Source organism: Canis aureus, chromosome 5, assembly GCF_053574225.1.
Source record: "Canis aureus isolate CA01 chromosome 5, VMU_Caureus_v.1.0, whole genome shotgun sequence".
Classification (NCBI taxonomy): domain Eukaryota; kingdom Metazoa; phylum Chordata; class Mammalia; order Carnivora; family Canidae; genus Canis; species Canis aureus.
In genome coordinates this window covers 45,513,124-45,531,236 of record NC_135615.1, presented here as the reverse complement: position 1 = coordinate 45,531,236, position 18,113 = coordinate 45,513,124, and the positions used below count along the sequence as shown (strand labels likewise).

At 40.7% G+C, this 18,113-nt stretch overlaps 1 long non-coding RNA gene across 3 annotated transcripts in view; it reads right to left on the bottom strand.

The window, feature by feature from the left end:
* The window catches only part of LOC144314114 (uncharacterized), a 445,307-nt gene that overhangs the window by 153,301 nt on the left and 273,893 nt on the right, over positions 1 to 18,113 (bottom strand). Inside the window, exon 1 of one of the 3 annotated variants that reach the window (XR_013379795.1) lies at positions 13,405 to 13,505. The exons of the other annotated variants lie outside the window; for them this stretch is intronic. This is a non-coding gene — a long non-coding RNA (uncharacterized LOC144314114). Of the gene's footprint in view, positions 1 to 13,404; positions 13,506 to 18,113 lie in introns of those variants that run through there. 3 annotated transcript variants of the gene reach the window in all.

Here is an 18,113-nt window from a genome sequence, read left to right as displayed (position 1 = left end):
GCCCTGAGCCCAAACCAAGAGCGGGACACTTAACTCACCACACCACCCAGGCACCCCAAAAAGAATGCTTTCTAAGTGAATAATATCTCTCACCCAAGTTGGTAGAAAACATTTCGGATGACAGAGCTAAAGCAGTAGATGAGATATCATGGATTACTTATCCAACTTGCTGCCCAGTGAAGGACTCCCTTCAAACATCCCTGTGAAGGCCATTCCACAATCTTCACACAAGGCTGGAAGTTCAGGCTCAGGTGCAATTTGTCCCAGTTGAAAAGGTGAATTTACTGAAAGCATGTAAATTATGCTTTTTAATTTAATTATCTGACTAGACCAGACTCTACTTCACAAATTAAACACCTCTACACACCCCTCTCTAGGTTAAAGATTATTTTGTTAAAAACAAACCAAAAAAGATGTGTAATTCTTTTACTTCCTCTTCTTGTGTCATTACCTCACCTGTCCTAAGCCCTTGGTCACTGCCAATCTTTCATATCACTCTTGTTGGCTGCTCTTCTTTCCACGCTTTCAAAAATTTATTTTATTTGAGTTCATCAGAGAGCTCCATGTAAAGATGCATGGATTTTATTTATATATTCTTTCAGTATTTGCTGAGTATATATTACATACTAGACATTGTTCTAACTTCTGCATCAGGATGGTTTATAATTATATTACAAGAATTTTGTTTTTAATTGCTTGTCAGTTCTCCTACGAATCACTCCATTTTGGAGCCTATGACTGTGTGCAGAACAATGTTCATGTTTAAAAATTGTTTCCAAAAATCCAGCCTTTAGTTTTCATTTAATTATTGGTAAAAATTTCATTATTCATATATTGATATAAACATTGGTGTAAGCTTTAAGATGGCTAGGACATTACTCCAGGTTTCTCTCTCATTTGTTTTATTAATTTTTCCTTGATCCGGTTAATGGTCCAGATTAATCCAGAATACTAATTCCTTCCCATTGCATTTGCAAATTTTGCTGAAAGCAAGTTGTAGGTGGAACAAATTAAGATTTTATCGGATGCTCTGATTTGAAACAAGTATATCTCAGGAAACAAATAGCACACTCAAAGTTTGTGACTCAAAAAGGTTTAGTGAAAAGACTCTTACTAAATGAGTGGGTAGTGTCTTGGGGGAAATTGAGTCCGAGATGGAGACTTTCTTGTAGAAGTTTAGCAGGTAAGCCCTTGGGATCACCACCTCTGAGGGTAAGGAAGCAAGACTGTCCAGAAGCAGGAGCTGAACCCTAATGTAATCACAACAAAGGCTTTGACCCATCCCATGGGGAGCTCTAGAATTGGTGTTGCCCCTCAAAAGGCCCCTCTAGTCTTTTTAGGCTAGAGGTTTAGGTCTTTACATCTTGGAGTAGAACTGTCATTGGATGCTGGCTGCCCCCCTGGGGAACTTGTCCAAGATGTCTGCCTTTGAATAAGGACAATTGCCTGAGCAGTGAGTGGAATGAGGTCCTCAGTGTTGGAGTGTTAGCTATAGATGGGACATCATTCTGTCCTCACAGACAAGATGCTGCAGCAACTAGAGTTAACAACAGTAGTGAACCATCACTACCTCTAGGCCTGAAGTGGCAAGGGATGGACTGGTTACTAGAGCCCGGAGAGATCTGTAACTATAGGACAGGGCTACTACAGGAGCTGTGATATTTGGTGAAGAAAACAGCCACCACCAGCCAGTGGCCTAGCAGAAGGACCACAACCTCTCTCCTCTTAGCCTCCAATTTCCTGCTAGTTTCTCCCCCTGGCCAATCCCAAAAGAAAGGTGGAGGGCAGGGATGCCTGGGTGGCTCAGTGGTTGAGCATCTGCCTTTCGCTCAGGTCATGATCCCAGGGTCCTGAGATTGAGTCCTGAATCGGGCTCCCTGTGGGAAATCTGCTTCTTCCTCTGCCTGTGTCTCTGCCTCTCTCTCTCTCTCTCTCTCTGTCTGTCTTTCATGAATAAATAAATAAAATCTTTTAAAAAAAAGAAAAGAAAAGAAAGGTGGAGGGCAAAAAGGCTTCACCTTAGATTCCAGCCTCACTGGGACACAGAGCAGGATGGAAAACAGTGGCAAGTGGATCTGGAAAGGCAGATTTAAAATAACTGGCACATTCAGACTTTTAGCTGATAATCCAATTGTCCAAAACCTCTTATTACCTGTATGAGCTCAGAGCAAAGTAATTTTATTTCTCCAGCTTCCTTAAGACTCATAGAAACATCCTTCAAGTACTATCTATTGAAGCAAGTAGACAGATTTAACCCATGTTGATTTGTTTGTGAATTTTTCTAATAAAGAATAAAATATATGAAAAGTAACCCAATGTGGATTTATTTGCCCACATTTCAATCTCCAAAACTGCATCTAAAAGATCAGTTATTGGGATGCTGGGTGGCTCAGCAGTTGAGCGTCTACCTTCAGCTCAGGGCGTGATCCTGGAGTTCTGGGATCAAGTCCTGCATCAGGATCCCGCAGGGAGCCTGCCTGCTTCTGCCTCTCTCTCTATGTCTCTCAAGAATAAATAAATAAATCTTTTAAAAAATAAATAAAAGACCAGTTATTTACCTTCATAAAATTATTAGAATTTTCTACTAATGCAATTTATAAAAAATTACTCTTCATATTCTAGGCTACAGAATGCTACAGAGCAAAATAAATATATAAGCAAATAATGACAGAAGACAGTACTCTATGTGGTCCCTGCGGCCCTTTAGAAATGGCAGGAAGCTGGAGGATCATGGAAACTTCAGAAAGGGTGAGAAATAGAAAATGCAATACATGCCCTGCAAGTAACTGCCTCTGTCAAGACTTCAGGGGCTTATCCCTGCCAATACCATCTCATCAAGGCATTTTAAAACTCTCCATTCAATGTGCATCTACGTGGTGTCCACCGCGGTTTCGAATACAATAGAAAGCACAGACAGGGGCTCTAAGACTACAGACTCTGAAGGCTTGGAATCACAGCTCTTTCACAGACCAGCTGTGAGAGCCTAGGAACATTAGGAAAACTCTGCCCCAATTTTCTCAACTACACTATGGAGTTAACAAGGGTTCATGTCACCCAAGGTTGTAGAGAGGATGAAATGAAACATCTGTGGAGTGCTGAAATAATGCCTAACACAGTGCAAATGCTCAATAAATATTCCTCATTCATATTGCTATGGATACTCACTAATGTACTCGACTAATAATTCAAAGAGGACACTCGTTATTGCTGCAAACGCAACCTTCGTCTTCAAATAATGATTAGTCCAGTGGGAGGAGAGAACAGGGGCAGACAGCTAAATATGCAATTACTATTCAGTAAAATATACCAATAACTCCTGGCCTAAATTCTCTCTTCTGAGTTCCAGACCCACATACTTGCTTGAAATGTTCACATGCACATCTCACATGCTTCCCAGAAATACAATTTTCAACAATCAATTGTTGGGTTTATTTTTTTCAATAACATTGTTCCTCTTCTACTTCTCCTCTTTTTCAGGAAATAACTGTACTTATCTTGTTCCTCACCCAGAAATCTAAGAGCCTATGACCTTTCTCTCTCCATTAGCCAGCACACACAAAACCTGTTATAAGTCCTGCTGATTCTTTCTACAAAACGCATTTCAAATATTCCCACTCCTTTCCATTTGTACTGCTGGCTCCTTGGTGGGCCACCATTCCCTCTTTCTGAGACTACTATATTAAGCCTTTATTTTAAAAAATATTTTATTTATTCATGAGAGACACAGAGAGAAGGCAGAGATAGGCAGAGGGAGAAGCAGGCTTCTTGCAGGAGCCTGATGTAGGACTCGATCCCGGAACTCCGGGTTCACGCCCTGAGCCAAAGGCAGACGCTCAACCACTGAGCCACCCAGGTGTCCCAACATTAAGCCTTTATTCGGCTTTCCTCCTATCAGCTTTTGTTCCACTCCAATTCACGTTCAATATAAAAGACAGGACTATTTTGGAATGTATTTTTATATTAACTTTTATTTTAAAGTATTAACATGTTTATTCTGCTCTTCTTAAAATATATTTTGCTGGTTTTCCATTGCACTTAAGATAAAACTCGAGACCCCACATGAACTTGTTTCTGCCTCCTCTAGAGCCTCATTTCATATCATTCTCTCCTCCCATAACCAGTTACAGACTTTCAAATTAGCTCTGCACGTGTGCCATTCTAGGACCCTTTCAAACGCTCTATTTTAAGTCTAGAATATTTTCTCCCCACCACTTAAAGCCTGTCTAATTTCCATTCATTCTTTAGGTATCAATTTAAATGTCACTTCTTCAGAAATGTCTTCTTTACCCTTGCCCCTACCTACTCCTTCATAGCATCTCTTCCTTTCACTTCATACCCCTTGTCACAATTTATAATTTGGATTACCACTGGACACCAAACTTCATGAAAACAGACTGGCTTTGTTTTTTCATGAAAGTTACTGGGGCACTTAGCATTGGGCATGTACATAGCTGTCATCAGTTGGTATGTTTTGAATGATACAATTCATTGCACCATAAAAAATAAGATACCATAATAACATATAAATGGATAGCCCCAACCTGGTCTTGGGAAGCCCAAAAAAAACTTCCTGGAGGAAGAGATAGACATGTGGATTCTATAGGAAAAGAAAATTTTAGCTTCAGAAGTTCTTAACCCTGCATATGCATTAGCTAACCTGGAAAGATTTCAATAAATTTGGAGCCCAGGACATCAGATTTAATTGTTTTGGTGGAACCCATGCATCTGTTGTTTGTTGTTGCTTTCCTGTTCTTGAAGCACCCTGGGTGGTAAATATAGTCTTGAGAACCACTGACTTGGATAAAGATTGTTGAAGGGGAGAAACAGGACAGCTAAATCTAGACATTAGCCCAAGGGAGGAGTAGGATCAGACTCGCAACTCAGATTTAAGAGGGAAAGTGAAGGACAGTAATGACAGTGGAGGGGGGGGGTGGTTGGGAGAATAAGGGCCCAGAGACAGGCAACGGGAAATGTAATCTAGAACACTATCTTTTTTGTATATTTTTTTATTGGAGTTCGATTTGCCGACATATAGTATAATACCCAGTGTTCATCAAGTGCCCCCCTCAGTGCCCGTCACCCAGCCACCCCTTCCCCCGCCCACCTCCCCTTCCACTACCCCTTGTTCGGTTCCCAGAGTTAGGAGTCTCTCATGGTTTGTCACCCTCTCTGATTTTTCCCACTCATTTTCTCTCCTTTCCCCTATAATCCCTTTCACTATTTTTTTATATTCTCCATATGAGTGCCACCATATAATGTTTGTCCTTCTCCGATTGACTTACTTCACTCAGCATAATACTCTCCAGTTCCAACCACATCGAAGCAAATGGTGTGTATTTGTAATTTCTAATGACTGAGTAATATTCCATTGTGTGTATATATATATACCATTTTTTTAAGACAAGGCTATTCTAGAGTCATCTTTAAGGATATGTAATACACTAATGTTTTCTTTTTTTATTTTGATGTAGCATTCTCTACAATTTGGTGTTAGGATATTATGCCCTTTGAGAGATTCAAATACATTTCTTAAATCTATTGGTACAGAAAAAAACAGCAAACAGAGTACATTTGGAGTTCACTTGGTGATCTCCAAGTATTTTTATAATTACAATGGAGTTCATGATTTTTAGAGGGCTTTCTGGAATCCAAATGTATCATATAATCTGGTTTCAGTCATTGAAACTAAAGAAGGTCTTATGTACATAACTGATCCAAGAAGCCCTTTTAATGAGTCGGCTTAACTAGAGAACTTTTCTCCTCAGAAAACTATCACAAAATCATATCTTGAAGACTTTAGGCTTTGACCCATTAGGAAAATGTGTGGTGATCTGAAATTCACAGAAAGTGGATTTTTTGTCACTAGTCAGAGACAAAATAGTCAGGGATACAGGACAGAAAAGGAACAGGGAAATCAAAGACATCAAAAGAAAAACAAAGTAAATTTTTGGAGGAAAACCCTCTAAGGAAAATCTTTATAACTTACTGTATGCCTTTAAATTACATTTGTCTTACACTTTCACTTCTCCTTTCAACCAATAAAAATGAGAAGTGAATTAAAACCTAACAGAAAATATACAAAATGACTTTTAAAAATGTTTAACCTGAAAAGTTTTGTTAGTTGGTTATTACCAATCATTTAGATAATGTTTATGCCATGCAAAATATTTCCACTAAAATATTATGTTCAGGGTTTCCTTATAATGTGATTCATGTGGGGTTGGAGGACACTGCTCTTTCATAGGCCAAACTGCACTATGAACCAATGTTTATTAAGCCCAGATCGTGCACAGAGCATTAGGCAAAGAAAAAGGAGAAAAAGAACGACTCAGTCCTTGTCTTCAAGGTCCTAAATCCTGTGGGTAGATACAGCAACTATTCATAAAATGAAAGGATCTTGATCTGAGTGTTAGAGACACAGCAGAGGTAATGAGAACAGAGTAAGGAGAGCTTAGGAAGAGAGAAGAATGGCTGAGTAGACTAGGGTGGGGGCAAAGTGAATATGGTACTCAGGCAAACAATAATGAAATATTTTTTTAAATGATAGAAGATGTGGTAGAGAAGCTGAGGAGAGCTTACATTACAAAAGGCCTTGTATACTGGGCTGAGAAATTCTGAATTTGTCCTGTAGGCTACATGTAAGCTTTGGAGTGATGTGAAGTAGGGCCTAACATGTGAATCAATGCTTTTCAAGAGATCTATGTACAATAGCTTAAGGATAAAACACAGTTTATATATAGCAAAGGCTGGAATGCATGATGCAAAATAATCATTAAAATAATCCAGATTCAGGGGGCCTGGGTGGCTCAGTCGGTTAAGCATCTGACTCTTGATTTCATTGCAGGTCTAGATCTCGGGATTATGAGGCATGGAGCCTGCTTGAGATTTTCTCTCTCTCTCTCCTTCCCTCTGCCCTCCTCCCTGCTCACATGCACTCTCTTTCTCTCTAAAAGAAAAGAAAAAAAAATTAAATCTGGATTCAAGAGCCTTCCATCATAAGCTGGCTTTGTCAATAGAAGTTTTATATATTGATAGGATTCATACAGTGATGTTTAAAATGGAGTTATAAGGTGCCTGGGTGGCTCAGTCAGGTAATGTCTGCCTACAGTTCAGGTCATGATCTCAGGGTCCTGGGATCAAGCCCTGCATGGGACTCCCTGCTCAGTAGGGAGTCTGCTTCTCCCTCTGCCAATCTGCCCCTCTTCCCTGCTCAAGCACTCTCTATCTCTCTCAAGTAAATAAATAAAATCTCTAAACAAAATAATAAAATGGTGTTGTAATACAGTATTTTCTACATTTTCTATGAGTAAAGAAGATGCTTCAAAGAGCTGGTTATTTGAGTAATGCACCCAGTTGGTATTCTAAGCTAGTATATAATTTAATTTAATTTAATTTAATTTAATTTCATTTCATTTCATTTCATTTCATTTTTTAACCCTTTATTTTTTATTATTTTTTAAATAATAAATTTATTTTTTATTGGTGTTCAATTTACCAACATACAGAATAACACCCAGTGCTCATCCCGTCAAGTGCCCCCCTCAGTGCCCATCACCCATTCACCACCACCCCCCGCCCTCCTCCCCTTCCATCAGCCATAGTTTGTTTCCCAGAGTTAGGGGTCTTTTTTTTTTTTAAATATTTTTTTTTAATTTTTATTTATTTATGATAGTCAGAGAGAGAGAGAGAGAGAGGCAGAGACACAGGCAGAGGGAGAAGCAGGCTCCATGGACCGGGAGCCCGACGTGGGATTCGATCCCGGGTCTCCAGGATCGCGCCCTGGGCCAAAGGCAGGCGCCAAACCGCTGCGCCACCCAGGGATCCCGAGTTAGGGGTCTTTATGTTCTGTCTCCCTTTCTGATATTTCCCACACATTTCTTCTCCCTTCCCTTATATTCACTTTCACTATTATTTATATTCTCCACATGAATGAGAACATACAATGTTTGTCCTTCTCCAATTGACTTACTCCACTCAGCATAATACCCTCCAGTTCCATCCATGTTGAAGCAAATGGTGGGTATTTGTCGTTTCTAATGGCTGAGGAATATTCCATTGTATACATAAACCACAGCTTCTTTATCCATTCATCTTTCGATGGACACCGAGGCTCCTTCCACAGCTTGGCTATTGTGGCCATTGCTGCTATAAACATCGGGGTGCAGGTGTCCCTGCGTTTCATTGCATCTGAATCTTTGGGGTAAATCCCCAACAGTGCAATTGCTGGGTCAGGGCAGGTCTATTTTTAACTCTTTGAGGAACCTCCACACAGTTTTCCAGAGTGGCTGCACCAGTTCACATTCCCACCAACAGTGTAAGAGGGTTCCCTTTTCTCCTCATCCTCTCCAACATTTGTGGTTTCCTGCCTTGTTAATTTGCCCCATTCTCACTGGTGTGAGGTGGTATCTCATTGTGGTTTTGATTTGTATTTCTCTGATGGCAAGTGATGCAGAGCACTTTCTCATGTGCATGTTGGCCATGTCTATGTCTTCCTCTGTGAGATTTCTCTTCATGTCTTTTGCCCATTTCATGATTGGATTGTTTGTTTCTTTGATCTTGAGTTTAATAAGTTCTTTATGGATCTTGGAAACTAACCCTTTATCTGATATGTCATTTGCAAATATCTTCTCCCATTCTGTAGGTTGTCTTTTAGTTTTGTTGACTGTATCCTTTGCTGTGAAAATGCTTCTTATCTTGATGAAGTCCCAATAGTTCGTTTTTGCTTTTGTTTCTTTTGCCTTCGTGGATGAATCTTGCAAGAAGTTACTGTGGCTGAGTTCAAAAAGGGTATTGCCTGTGTTCTCTAGGATTTTGATGGACTCTTGTCTCACATTTAGATCTTTCATCCATTTTGAGTTTATCTTTGTGTATGGTGAAAGAGAGTGGTCTAGTTTCATTCTTCTGCATGTGGATGTCCAATTTTCCCAGCACCATCTATTGAAGAGACTGTCTTTCTTCCAGTGGATAGTCTTTCCTCCTTTATCGAATATTAGTTGACCATAAAGTTCAGGGTCCACTTGTGGGTTCTCTATTCTGTTCCATTGATCTATGTGTCTGTTTTTGTGCCATTTCATTTTAATTTATTTTAATTGTGTGTATGAATTACGGGGTTCTTGTTAAAATGTGGGTTCTTGATTTGCAAGTTGGGAGAACCTTAAGATTCTTCTTCCTTACAAACTTCCAGGTGATTTAAGTGAAGCAACTGGATCTGTAACTATTTCAAGCCACTGATCTATGGACTACACTACAGTGGAAAGGTTCCAGCCCCTATCTCCATACCAGTTAGGCTGACCTATAACTCCTGTCACACTTACTGTTGTATTAGTCAACCAGAGGAAACATTATCATGAAAGATAGCTAAAATGAATTGACTGACCACCCTTTAATCATCTAGATCCAACAGATACAGTTAACTAAAAAGAAAAATCTCCAAGATAGTTTTATAAAAACCATATTGGGTAATGAACACTAGGAGGGCATGTGATGTAATGGGCACTGGGCATTATATAAGACTGATGAATCACTGACTTCTACCTCTGAAACCAGTAATCCATTATATGTCAATTAATTGAATTTAAATAATTTTTTTAAAAAAGACCCATAAATAAAACATGCCCTCTACTCTCACTAACACACACACACAAACGCAGACATAAAATCCATATTCTTGGTACGCCTGGGTGGCTCAGTGGTTGAGCATCTGCTTTGGCTCTGGACATGATCCCGGTCCCGGGATTGAGTCCCATATCAGGTTTCCTGCATGGAGCCTGCTTCTCCTTCTGCCTGTGTCTCTGCCTCTCTGTGTCTCTCATGAATAAATAAATAAAATCTTTTTTAAAAAAATCCTATTCTTTTAAACACTGGCTTACGATGAATGAAGGGCACTCCAGCAAATTAATTTAATATGAATCCTTTCTCATTTCCTATTTATATTACCTGTCTGTAAAATTTATTCATAAGTGTTAGATCTCTGGCATTTACATCTCACCTGTTGTGATGGTGAATTTTTTGTGTCTACCTGGCCAGACCAGGGAGTCCAGATGTTTGGTCAAGCATTATGCTGGAGGTTTCCATGAGGTTGTTTGGGGATGAAATAAACATTTAAATTGGTGGATGCTGAGTAAAGCAGGTTGCCCTCCATAATGAGAGTGGCTTCAGCCCAGTCAATTGAGTAAAACAAAAGACAGACCTCCCCTGAGCAAGAAGGACTTCTGCCAACAGGTGGACTTGCTCTGCAACACTGGCTCTCTCTGGATGCCTAGTCTGACCGTTTTGGATGTGCCAACCACCATGATGGCAGAAGCCAGTTCCTTAAAATAAGTGTCTTTATCTAAATAAATACACATCCTATTGGTTCTGCTTCTCTGGAGAACCTGATACATCTATGAAAACTTGGGCTTTTCCATGGTCTTACATACTTCTAGACACTAAAGGATTCGTAGTTCTTTCCCCAAGTTTTGCCTTTAAGCATATCCCAGGGATAGTCCCTCTATGTAGGGATTATAAGTAAGCTTTATGCCAGGGACTCACTGGATAATGGATTACCACATAATCAACTGGATTGGATCTTGAATGCGTAGTACCTAGACTCTTGGATTGTTCCACTGATCAAGTCCCCACCAAGTAGCCCTATCCTACAAGGACTGGTATTCCTACTCTTGAGGGCCAGTCTCCCATGACTGAAAAAGCTGACAGATTTCTGTGGCTGCTGTTTGAGCCTCTGTTTACCCAAATCTTAGACTCATTTTCAATTCTGACTACTGGTGTTCATCCTGCTTGTCCTTTGTCTGCCCAGACCAATCTTCCAGATGTAGAGCAATCTGAGTTCAATTACCAAATCCTGACTTACTCATAGTTTTTAGCAGCTGGACTTGGTCAAACTCTGCAGGCCTCTTTTTATCTACATGCCAGCTAACCCACAAATATCCAAACCCTACCCCTGACCACGGCAAACACCCCAATCCTTCCTCATGCCTGCCTATTTTCCAGCTTCCTCTACCACCAGTTCTCTCACCTACACCCAAAACCTGACCGACCCCACAAACACACCCTGCACTGTAGGGAGCTGTGATTCAAGTTATTCCTTGCACATCCTGGGTCCTTTCACCATTCCATGCCCCTAAACATTCCTGCCTGGAATACACTTCTTTCCTTGCAGGCAATACACCACTGAGACTTTAAGAACCTGCTCCAATATTGCTGTGAGCATTTGTGGTCAGTGGTTCTCCATTTATATCTCTTTAGAGCACTTCTACCATAGTAACAGTATCATCTGTTTATGTGTTGCTTTCTTCAGTAAACTGTGACTGTTTACTCCCAGGCAGAACTAATTCTTACTAATTTTTGTGACCCAAGAGACTAGTCCTCAGTACTGGAGGAGATTCATTCCCTTTTGGTCCAGTTACTGATGAACAATTCTGGGCATTTCCAACCTCTCCTCCTCTTTGGGCAGAGAACATGTTGTGCTCTATCAACAACTGTCAACACGGACTAAGTCATTCTAATATTAATTATTATTATTTTAATTAAATTATTTTCTTCTAGGTATCAGTTTTTTAGTATACACTGGCTATACACCAAAACTCGACTGGATTACATATGAAGATGTAGAAGACAAATACTTAATCTCAAATTTATCTCAAGTGCCAGAAACAGCAATGCTGGGAAGAAAATATTCAACAAGCTTACCCCTAATCTCAAACCTAAAGTTCTACAGTTCAAAGGATAAAGAATGATTAGAAAGCCATAGACCCTGTAGAAACTATACTGCACCATTTAGCAATTTCTTATGTTCTTTATAATTCCCCACATGCGATGCTTTGCTTTCTCAACCAAATTTTAGGCTGCAACCTTACTTCTAAGGCACAAAACTTCACTTTTGAGTTCTTGTTTCAAAAGTGGTCTGTTTCTCAAGGACAGAAACCACACTTGGGAGTCCTTTCTCTCTCCCAAGCACCTCTCAGAGGGGCTATTCACCATGTGTGAGGCCCTTCCTAATATTTGTTGGCTGACAAACCAATGAAGCCAAATCTGTATTAGGTGGTGTAGCTGTGAGAAATTCTGATTCTCTCACTACATCTGTATTTGAAGAAACAAAATGATCGAATGTGGATTTTTGTTGTTGCTCAGAAATCTGCCCAAGACAGTATGGATAAAATTTTCCAAGTCAGAGTAAACTGTCCACTTTCCCAGAAAGTGGAGGCTAAACCAGAGACAGTAAAGTTCATGACCTTGGCAGATAGAGTTTGGTCAGTCCCATTAGGGCTGGGCACTTCATACTAAACAATCCTCATCATCGGCTTACTGACAATAAGATTTGGGGATTTTATCATCCCTCAGCTCTTCTTGGATTTCATACAAAACACTACAAAAGCTTCCTCCCAGGGGACTACACCTCCTGTACCCATTCCCTTGCACAGTCCCCACCTCTGGAATCTAACCTGGCCTTGTGACTCGCTTCATAGAATGTCGAGGAAGTCAGGGCTGCATGGCTTCTGAGACTTGGTCAAAAGAAACTTTGCAGCTTCTGCTTGGAGTCCCAAGCTGCCATGTAAGAAGCCTAAGCTCCCCCTTCCCAGAAACCCTGATGCTGGAGAGAGCACATGTAGGCACTCAGGTCGACAGTTGCAGCTAACCCCACTGCCCAAGCATCTCTGGCCAGGCACCAGACACAGAAGCGGAGGAACCATCTAGGCGTTCAGCCCAACAAAGCCTATTCTGAAGATGGCTTCAATCTTAGCTAACAACTGAATGTAACCACACAAGAGACCTCTAAGCAAGAACCAGTTGATTCGATTCATAAACATTATATCAAATTTTTGTGCTGACGCACTAGGTTTTAAAGTGGTTCGTTATGTGGCAATAGCTCCCCGGAACACTGTAACCTGGGAAAAGAGATAGAGTCCAGAAACAAGGCCTGATGTAAGAATTCCAGATCCCTGGACACCTGGACACATGGCAAGCTGAGAACAGCTTTCTCCCCTGAGCCCTTTGGCCTTTCAGTGGAGAAACTGTTTGAAGATGCCTTTCATTTCTACATAGTAGTCTTTTATGTTTACTTAATTTTACTGCTATCTGTGGATAGCAAAGACTTCTACTCATGTCATCACTGGGAGCAATAAAACAGAACCCCACCATTCCCCAAAAGTGTGGAAAACAGTCAGTGAGAAGACCTCTGTTTCTTTGCAGGCCGTGAGTCAGAGCTAGGGGAGCTGTCACCTCCCACCCCCCATTCTGACAGTGGCGGAGCCGGCAGGTGGAAGTCTCCCCCTGGCTTTTCCCTTCTGAAAACGAGCCACAAGATAACATCAGCCAGGAGCCAGAGTGCCACAGAGACCACATGGGGGTGAGTCTGCAGAGGATAGCTTTGTGTCTTTGCTCTACAGAGCTCACAATCATACTTACCCAATGGTGACTTAGCAAGTCTGCTTTCCACAGAGGTGTCCATGAAGTCAACTCACAGCAGCAGGTACACTTGCAACCACGATTAAAAGTGAGTTATGCTAACAACCCTAAAGGCAACAAAAATAGTCCAATGAGGGCCTCCCACAATTGAGGAGAAGGTTTCATGTGTAGATGTGGCTATGCTGAAGATCTCACTACAGGGGTTAAACGACAGGGGCCTGGGCTTTCCAGGTGCCTGCAGCCTTTGTCCCCCGCCATCCCAGAGCGCTGCTCCAGAATGCCAGTGCTGTGTCGAGCTAGAGTTTGTACAGCTTCTTCACCATGGGACTACCGCAGTCAGGATGCCATACCAGTTTCCTCGTGGGAACGTGACACAATCATGCATTTTCTTGTTGCTCTCTCTCCCCGCTCACACGTGACCTCCTTGGTCTGACTTCTGAACCCCTAGTCCTAAGAGCAAGGCCTGGGACACATTGGTATTTAATGAATGTTTGTTAAAAAATGAAGACCCCAAAAAAATAAAAAATAAAAAATAAAAAATAAAAATAAAAAATGAAGACCCTAGAGGCAACCTAAGATAAAGTAGATTAGATGAGTAGGGCACGAAACTCATATATATAATATTTATATATATATTTATATATTTAATAATTTTATATATATTATTATATATCTATATATATTTTGCTTCCTCTTATGCCTCTGTTTTTCACAGAGGTGGTCTTTTGGAACGAATGTTGTAACTATGTACAATGGGTGGATGTTGAGTAGACTTATTGTGGTAATCATGGTGCGACATATACAGACATCAGATCTATATGTTGTACATCTGAAGACTAAGATAATGTTAAATGTCAATTATAACTCCATTTAAAAAAACAATAATAAAGCCAAACAAGACTTTGGTCAGTCCTTGATTGTTCCAACCTTACTCAGAGAATGCTATACCTCAGACACAGATCCTGAGCCTCTTGGGGCTCAGAGTCTCCCCATGGATCTTTGGTATCCCATTGGCAGATGAAGGAAGAGAGAATATGTGAAAGATCTGAGGAAACATATGCGCCAGGCCTGGAGGTGGCTTACATGATTCCCACACATCCCATTGGCAGAACTGGCCACATGGTTGTGGCTAACTACAAAGAAATCTGGGAAAGATCATTTGTGTGCTAAGGGGAAAAGGTAAATGGTTGGTGAAGAGCTAGTCCTCTCTCTACTTAACTCTTTCTTTTTTTTTTTTTTAAGATTTATTTCTTTATTTTAGAGAGAGAGAGAGAGTACACAGGGGAGGGAGAGAGGCAGAGGGAGAGAGAGAGAGAGAGTCTTAAGCAGACTCTATACTGATCATGGAGCCTGACACAGGTCTTTATCTCACGACCCTGAGATCATTATCCTGAGGTAACGACCTGAGCCAAAACCAAGAGTCAGACACAACCAACTGTGCCACCCAGGTGCCCCAGGGCCTCGAATACTTTGTGCACTTGACAGAGGGCAAATATTGACCTTTCTTGCCTATAAATCTACCTCCTCCCTACCCCACTCTCCTGCCCAAAAATCAAGTTGGTTTCTGAATTGTTTCCTTGCAAATACAGAATTTAAAATGAGAGTGCCAAAATATCTGTTAACTCTGATGCTATCCTTTCCATCACTTTAGGTTCCAAATTAACCTCTACCAAACATTTATTGTATCAGAGCACAAAAACTTCTTTCTCAACACAAGGAGAAGTTTTTTTGTTTTTTTTGGTTTTTTTTCTCTTTTTTTTTTTATTTATTTATTTTTTGGACGCCCGGCCCCCGCCCCCCTTCCCCCCTCCCCCCCCCGCCCTCCTTCCCCCCTTCCCCCCTCCCCCCCTTCCCCCTCCCCCCCCCCCCCGCCCCCGGCCGCCGCCCACAAGGAGAAGTTTTGCAATGAACTTGTAACAAACCTGAATGGTGTTGAGAATTGAAAAAAAATTGTGGGTTAGCAGGCAACATAAGAAGAGAGGGACACGCACATCTGTTTCATGTAGGTAAGCCAGACCCATTCCTTTTCATATCATCAAGGAAGTTCCTGTTCACTTTCAAAAATGTCTTCTGAAGTGGATCTCTTCAGAGATGTTTTGGCATGATCGACTTTTGTTCTACAAGCTACAAGAAAACAACCTGTTTTTTGGTTTTTTTGGTTTTTTTTTTTTTTTTTTTTTTTTTTTTTTTTTGAGAGTTATAGTTCCTGTCCTGGGTCAAGGAAAATACGCATTCCAACACTGAGCAAGATCTAAGACTAGTTTTAAATCTCACCTTGAGAAAGGAAACTATTCTGTTCTTTCCTACTTTAACAGATGCTGATGGGGGAAGGGGGGTTAAAAAATGCTAGAAGCCCTTGAAATGACTAGAACTTGAGTTTTTGCACATCTTTAATTCTTTACATTCCTATTTCAAAGGATTAGTTAGGCTGCTATTTATGTAAACATCACTTTTCATATTGGTCTTTATTCATTTACCACCTGCTTGCTTGTCCTATTTAATTTTACTGTTCAATGACTTGATAGAGAGATTTTTACATGCATGTTTAACCAGTTCCCAGAGCCTTGCTTGTTTTTCAAATCACACCCTATTGGCATGATGTAGTTCCTTTGAGAGTAGAAAAGCAAGGAGGCTGAGAACCACTTTCCAAGGCTCTACAGTGGGATGAACGTAAGGTCAGAAATGTCAACAGGAGCTCACAGAATTCCCCGCATGGAATCAGGCAAAGTTTGTAGGAAGGGTGTCTTCTGTATTGTTCAAAGTCTTCATCTTGGGGTTTCTCTGTAAGGCAAAAAGGGTGGGACAGCGGCAGCCCCGGTGGCGCAGCGGTTTGGCGCTGCCTGCAGCCAGGGGCGTGATCCTGGAGACCCCGGGATCGAGTCCCACGTCGGGCTCCCTGCATGGTGCCTGCGTCTCTGCCTCTCTCTAGCTGTATCTCTATGAATAAATAAAATCTAAAAAAAAAAAAAAAAAAAAAAAGGGTGTGACAGGTTGTATGGAGCATGGAGCCTGGGCCATAAATGAAGCATGTTCCCTACTTGGGCTAGATGTATTTTCTGTGAATCAAAATCATTTCTAAACAACACATAACCTAGGCTCCATATTCTCTGGGATCAAGTTTAGAGTAAAAAATGGAGGAAGAAGAGACAAGGGAAAAAAAATTTTTAAAGCAGACACTTTGCCTATGCCCAATTTAAATTCAGGTTCCAGCCACACACTATAATCTCTTCTACACTTCTGATCACCCTATACAGAAATTTGGGAAGACTAGAAATAAAATTCTCAAAGACACCTTTCCTGTCAGTTATTCTTACCATCATTTTCCATAAGTTAATTGTAAAATGCTGTTCAGTGTTTATATTTAACCACCTAGCCCAGTAAGTATAGGAGAAAAGAGAAAATCAAACTTGAGTAGAAAGCATATGTACACTCAGACATACAGCAGACACAGTTTAGTCTCTTAAACACTGAATTTTAGGGAAAACAAAAGATACTGGCTCATATTCCACTAAGGATGACTCACACCAAACATTTTTGGGATATGACCTGTTTATTATCTGTGCTATTTCAATAACCCTAGTTTTGTTTGAAAGTAGATATCTTCTGGGAGCCACAGGCTACAGATTTATCTCTATTAAATATGAAACACATGCTCTGAGTTAACAAACCAGCAAATTATTCTGCTCTCTTTTGGCCATTTCTTTTCTAAATACAGATAACTCTACTAAAGACCCTCAGTGAAGGACTACAAGGTTAATAACGAGTCAAGCTCTTGCTATCACAGCTTAACAGGAAGAAGCCACAAATTAAATATATTCATTCATATGTTCAGGATGCGGTGCCTGGATGCATTATTTTTTTATTAGGCTTAATGTATTTTTATAGGGTCATCCACCAAAATGATAAGAGAAAGAGACTTTGTCCTGCAGCTTAATAGCATTGGCTATTTGTACATGATGGAAAAGTTGTTATTCTCCAGCTGTGTAATCTTTATTTGCAGAAAAAGAGCATGCAGAGAGTGAGGTCTACCAAAGTTCAGGGGCTTCAAAACATGCCGACTGTCCAGGTTGTAAATTGCCTATTGAGCTTGCCTTACTAAATGGCTTTTCAGTAGGGATGGGCTCTCTGACTCCCAGGATGGTGCCCTGTCCGTTACAAGCTCCAGGCTGCCATCAACTCTTCAGGGGGCTGAGGAAGAAGTGCACTCCTATGGACATCAGAAATAGAAAGCAAATTGCAGGCACTGGCCACTCTTGTGTCTGTGCCCCTTTCCACAGCAGGGAAACAGTTTGATGCCAGTTTTCTTTCTTTCTAGCCAAATACCCCCACTGCAAACCATCCTTTCTGCTCCCCACCCCACTCCTTTCATGTTTATTTCTCTTGCTCTGCCCATTTGGCAAATATGATATGATGGGTTTAGAGTGCTTGAGCCTGTTAACTGATATAGCCGGAGATGACAGTTGGTACATATTACTCTACTCTTCCACAGAGGATGAAAATGAATAAAAATGACTTCAAAGCCCTATGAAATGTAACATGCTCCAAAATGCTAAGTCCACTTAAAATAATGATATCATAAAGGAAACAAAAGCAGCTTCTTTCATTGCAAGGACAAGGCCCCAGTGAAGGCACTTAAATGCTTTAAAATTATCAATAAGCTTCCATATGGTTCTAATTACAGCTTTGTTAACCACAAGGTAGAGAAGCAA